Genomic DNA, 6,036 nt, shown 5'->3' on the forward strand with positions numbered 1-6,036 from the left:
GAAGCCAGTGCATGTCCAGGCCCGTCTGAAGTTTGCCAGAGAGCACATGGATGATACAGCAGAGGATTGGGAGAATGTCATGTGGTCAGATGAAACCAAAGTAGAACTTTTTGGTATAAACTCAACTCGTCGTGTTTGGAGGAAGAAGAATACTGAGTTGCATCCCAAGAACACCATACCTACTGTGAAGCATGGGGGTGGAAACATCATGCTATGGGGCTGTTTTTCTGCCAAGGGGACAGGACGACTGATCCGTGTTAAGGACAGAATGAATGGGGCCATGTATCGTGAGATTTTGAGCCAAAACCTCCTTCCATCAGTGAGAACTTTGAAGATGAAACTGATGTTTTTAACGAACACCTTTTATTGCTTGTAATGCACAGACACACCAACAGAGGGCAGTAATATCTCTTCAACATACATTGTAAAATTACTATTACAACACTCCCACTTAATTTTACCATGGAGTTCACTTACTTGACTGCCATTGCTTATTTCTTTCAAAAAACAACATTATGCACCTATATCACGGTGTTACTAGAAAATAAAAAATTTCTCTTTTGTTTTGAACTCACACAAAAAATGTACTGTGTCCATCTTAGACAAAACTATTATTCTTCATTACAGTTAAATGCTCACCATCTTAGCATAAGCATAGTATAGGCATGTTAAGCATATGATAACCCTTTTAAACTGAACACAGTCCAATCTTCCCTCTGAGATACTCAAACTTTTGTCTAGGCAGCGGTTTGGTTAACATATCAGCCTTCATGTTTTCTGTACAGCAGTACTTCAGCTGGATTTGTCCATTTTGCACACATTCACAAATGTAGTGGTAACGAATGTCTATGTGCTTTGTTCTTGCATGATCGACTGGATTTTTTGCGATTGCAATTGCTCCTTGATTGTCCTCCAGGATCACTGTTGCTGTGGTTTCCATTCCAAGCTCAGTTAGTAGTCGTCTTAACCAAACTCCTTCTTGTGCAGCTTGGCTCAAAGCAATATACTCAGCCTCTGCAGTTGAAAGTGCAACTGTTGCTTGTTTCTTGCTAAGCCAACTGACTGCACCTCCTGCAAATAGAAAGATGTTTCCAGTTGTAGAACGTCGATCGTCCTGATCACCTGCCCAATCAGCATCTGAATACCCAACCAAGGTTCCTGTTTCTGTTCTTTGATATTTGAGCCCTAGGTTTAGAGTTCCTTTCAAATATCTCAGGATTCTTTTCACAGCTGTCAGGTGTGTAGTGTTTGGGTTTGCATTGAACCTTGACACCACACTCACTGCTTGTGCAATATCTGGTCGTGTGGCCATGGCAGCATACAATAAACTTCCAACCATTGACTGATACATGCTTGGGTTTACAGGTTGACTGACATTATCACTCTTTCTTAATTTGACATTTGTGTCAGCTGGAGTTGCTACTGGATTGGCACTGTCCATTCCATACTTTTGTAGTATGTTTTCAATATACTGCCTCTGATGAAGCATAACATGGTTTTTGTCCTTGTCTTGGACCACTGAGATGCCCAGAATGTAGGATAGCTCACCCATGTCCTTCATTTTGTAGTGTTTCTTCAGAGTGTCCTTTAAGGTCTTCATGCTCTCTGCTGATTCTGTAATCAAAGTCAGATCATCAACATACACAGCCAATATTTCCAACTCCTGACCTGTTCTAACACACACTGATCTGAAGTACTCTGTGTAAAACCAATACTTTTCATGAACTCTGTAAAAGCTTTGCTCAAGCAACGTGGAGACTGCTTCAGTCCATATATTGACTTGTTTAGTTTGCACACTAGATGTTCCTGCCCAGGTTTGATGTAACCCTCTGGCTGCTCCATGTAGATTTCCTCTTCCAGGTGTCCATTCAAGAATGCAGTCACAACATCCATTTGATGCACATTTAGATTGTTTTGCACAGCAAATGACAACAATGTACGAATTGAACCAAATCGTACAACTGGAGAGAATGTTTCATCATAGTCTGCACCATAAATCTGTGAATAGCCTTTGGCAACAAGTCTGCACTTGTATCTTTCCACTTGTCCATCACTGTGATGCTTAACTTTAAAGACCCATTTTGATCCAACTGCTTTGCGATCCTTTGGTAGATCCACTAAATCCCATGTGCCATTTTCTAGCAGTGACTCATATTCCAAATCAGCTGCTTCTTTCCACTCCTTTGCATTTGGACTTGACATAGCCTCTTCTAGTGTATTTGGTTCTGTGACACAACAGATGTTTGCATAATGATCAACTGTAGCTGCATCAGCAAACTCCTCAAATCCATATCTCTTTGGAGGTCTTCTGATCCGCTGATCTCCTTTTGCAGCCTCACTGGTGACAGTCTCCTCAGTACTTGTTTGTCTTTCACCCGTGTTTAGTGTCACCTCATTCCCCAAACCGAGATCTTTTTCACTTTGTTTGCATTTAAACTCTGTTTCATTGAAGACCACATCTCGTCGAATCAGTATTTTTCCTTTTTCCTCATCCCACAGTCGGTAGCCTTTTGCATTGGTTGCATATCCCAGGAAACGGACTTTCACTGCCTTTTTGTCCAGCTTCTTTCTCTCTGTGTCTGGAACATGAGCATAAGCAACACAACCAAATACTTTCATATGGCTAATGTCTGGTTTTTTTTCATACCATCTCTGATAGGGTGTTTCGTTCTTTAAAGCAGATGTTGGGAGCCTATTCTGTGTGTAAGCTGCAGTAGCAACAGCTTCTGCCCAGAATGTGTTTGGCAACTTTGCATGTGATAGCATGCTTCTAGCTGATTCCACTAGAGTTCTGTTTTTTCTTTCTGCAACACCATTTTGCTGTGGTGTGTGTGGTACAGTCATTTCATGGTGGATGCCTTGAGCTTTCAAATATTCTTGAAACTCTTTAGATGTGTATTCCCCACCATTGTCAGTTCTGAGCAGTGTTGCCACAGTTACTTTGAAAAAGTAATATATTACGGACTACTGATTACTCCTTCCAAAAGTAACTTAGTTACTTTACTGATTACTTTATTTTTAAAGTAACTAAGTTAGATTACTAGTTACTTTATTAGTTACTTTCAGAAGCTGCCAATAACACTCCCCACTGCCTCAACATAAAAACATCAACCGATTTTGCCAATACTCACTTTATTGGAAGTGTATTTTAACAGTAATGTCAACAATATATCTCCTGACATTTGAAGTTGAACTTAAAACTTTTTTCCTGACAGAAATACTTGTTTGTATGAAAATAAAGACAGTCTTGTTACTTCACTTAACATAAATACTTTTTATAAAAAAACAAACAAACAAACAAAGAGTCTTTCTTGACTTCCCTTAAGATACTTTTTATACCATCCACATGTAAGCACTATTGTCCGCTTTTGTAACTTTGGACTAATCTTATGAAAAAAAAAAAAAGAGACTGCAGGTCCAACTTAAATTGCCTTACTTCCTTGCAGGTAATTGTTTTAAGTTAATCAACTTGAAAACTTTAATAAGTTTATTAAGTGACTTTGATAAACTTAATTCAATTACTTGTAAATAGTTATTTAAATTGGATTCCCCATTCTCTGTTTTTTCAGTATATGTTGTCATCGCATGTTATGGGGGAAACAGTAGAGTGGAGCGAGTAAACCAGTGGTTGTACCTCATTAACAGAAGCTTCTCAAACCTTTTGTCAGAAAGTCGATTTCTTTTAGGCGTGAGCACCAAACCTCCCAGACTAAAAAGTCGCTCCACAGGAGCACTTGATGGGGTTGGAGTGTTATACTTTAAAAAAATTGTCTTTATGCTTGAAAATTTATGCAGAATCTGAAGGTCGTAGCCTGACATCAGGTAGTCCATGACTTCTTTTTCTGCAGAATAGGTCTCCTCCTCTGGCTCTGCCTCAAAAGTGAAAAAGTCCATCTCACCTTGGCTGCTAGATGTAGTAGCACTGGGCACACTGGCAGGGTTTTTTGCCAGAGGAGCAGTGGTGCAACACTCTGCTGTCAGAAGCTGTTTTACTCGCTCCCTCCTTCCTGCATCTCTCAGCCATCAGAGTTTGAATTTTGGACAACTGGCAGCTGCAAGAAGGGCATCTTTGTCATCCAGCACACCGGCGAAACGAGTCTGAATAGCCTAAAAAACATAATTGATATTTTTATGCCTACAATTTATTATGTTATTGAATTATTTGCAAACCATGCCTAATATGAGATCAGTATTATGGATTTATTTTGTTTTAGGTTACTTGTAAACATTTTAATTGTTTTAATCTTATTTTTCAATGATAATTAATATTCTGTTCCATGTTTGTGAATTGTATGAAGCAAAAAATCTGACTAATTTCAAGATAGAGCGTACCTGTACAATGGCATCTGGAAGGCCTGCAGTCATCCTGGAGAGGTCATCTTTCACAGCCTGGGTCTTCTGCATCAGAACTTCAAGTGTTGGTAGTAAAGTTCCATATGGACAGTCGCCTTGTAAAATGTCCAGTGCTGCAGTCAGAGGTTTCATGGCCATGCAGTACTCATGCAGGAACTGGTATTCTTGATCTTTGAAGCACTTCAGTCCTAGCTTTGTGCACAGAGTATTCAGCTCACCCATGGGGATTTCTGCAATTCTCTTTACAGCATCAAAAAAGGAATTCCACCTTGTGGATGTTGGTATTAGGAGCTTTCTTTTGCTGATTTCTTCCACTGTTTCTGATGCAAGTGTAGATCTACTCGATTTGGTCCAAAGAGCTGTGCATTTTGCTGTGCTGCTCCTATACACAGCCCTGCTCTCTGCATTGGTTGTTAAATGTTTCTCCACATCACGTGTGCAAATTATGTTGATGGTGTGCGAAGCACACCTGCGGTGCGGGGGAAGAGACAGCTGACCATCACTTTCATTCTCAGCCGAGAGGATTTCTGACAGATCAGAAAAAGTGACATCATCGTCTTTGGGGCTGGACTCTTCCTCCTCCGTCTCATCATCGGACTCCGTGACAGGATGATAAACTTGAAACGCCTTAACAAAGTTGGATCCATTATCAGTAACTGTTGCAACTACTTTGTTGAGTAATCCATAAGAGGAGTGGATGTTTTCGATTTCTGTACCAATGACATCATACGTGTGTCTACCACGAATTCGCCTACATGCTAATGCAACCTTGTGACGCTCTAATGTGGTTCTACTGATCCAGTGGAGCGTTACTCCCATATAGCTTCTGTTGTTAGCAGTCCAAATATCCGCGGTAGCTGAAACAAAGTCAGTCTCATTCAGTGTGGCCTTCAAATTTCTCTCCATTTCTGTAAACTCCTTCTCCAAGTAAGAAGTAAAAGTCGTTCGGTGAGGCAGCTCGGCATTAACAGAAGTAGGGATCTTTTTTATTATGGCACGAAACGAGGGCGAGTCAACAGTGTTTATAGGTAGCATTTCTTCTACAATATACTGCGCGACCAACTTCTTCAATTCTTCATCACTTACTGGTTTTGCACCAAAGTCCAACTTTTGTTGTTTGGGGGGTGTAGGACCTTCTGCGGAAGTCACGGCTCTCTGCTTCGGACCACTTGGTGGGACTCTCTCTGTGAGTTTGACTGTGCTGTGCTGCGACTCCAAATGTTTCTTTAAGTTTGACGTAGTGTTTTTGAAGGTAGATAACACTTTTTCGCCAACACAGAGTGTACAACGAACCTTAATATTTAAATCTTTAGTTGACAGAAACTCAAAATAGTGACCATATTTCCAGCTAAAGAACGAACATCTCTCTCCCTCCATTGTTGTTTACACTTTTTTACGTCGCTGGCTGCTTGTGAGCGGGAAACGTGACCTGTCGCTTATGTGACGTTTCACGACACGTATGCGTTTGTCATCCGCTGAGACGAAAAGAAGAAACCAAATCTTTTTGCTTAAAAAAATAGTAACGCACAGTGGTTTGGACAAGTAACTTTAATCTGACTACTGTTATGGAAATAGTAACGCGTTAGATTAGTCGTTACTGAAAAAGTGGTCATATTCGGAGTAACGCGTTACTAAGCAACGCGTTACCGGCATCACTGGTTCTGAGTCTTATTACTCCCTGTC

General features: G+C 40.5%; 1 pseudogene; it reads right to left on the reverse strand.

Moving 5' to 3' along the window:
* Positions 1 to 3,082: 3,082 nt before the first annotated feature.
* Positions 3,083 to 5,201, reverse strand: LOC146645601 (uncharacterized; annotated as a pseudogene).
* Between the last annotated feature and the right edge of the window lie 835 nt (positions 5,202 to 6,036).

The sequence above is a fragment of the Rhamphochromis longiceps genome, linkage group LG20 (genome assembly GCF_057381845.1).
Source record: "Rhamphochromis longiceps isolate RC_006_pf linkage group LG20, R_longiceps_female_GT1.1, whole genome shotgun sequence".
In the NCBI taxonomy this organism is placed as follows: domain Eukaryota; kingdom Metazoa; phylum Chordata; class Actinopteri; order Cichliformes; family Cichlidae; genus Rhamphochromis; species Rhamphochromis longiceps.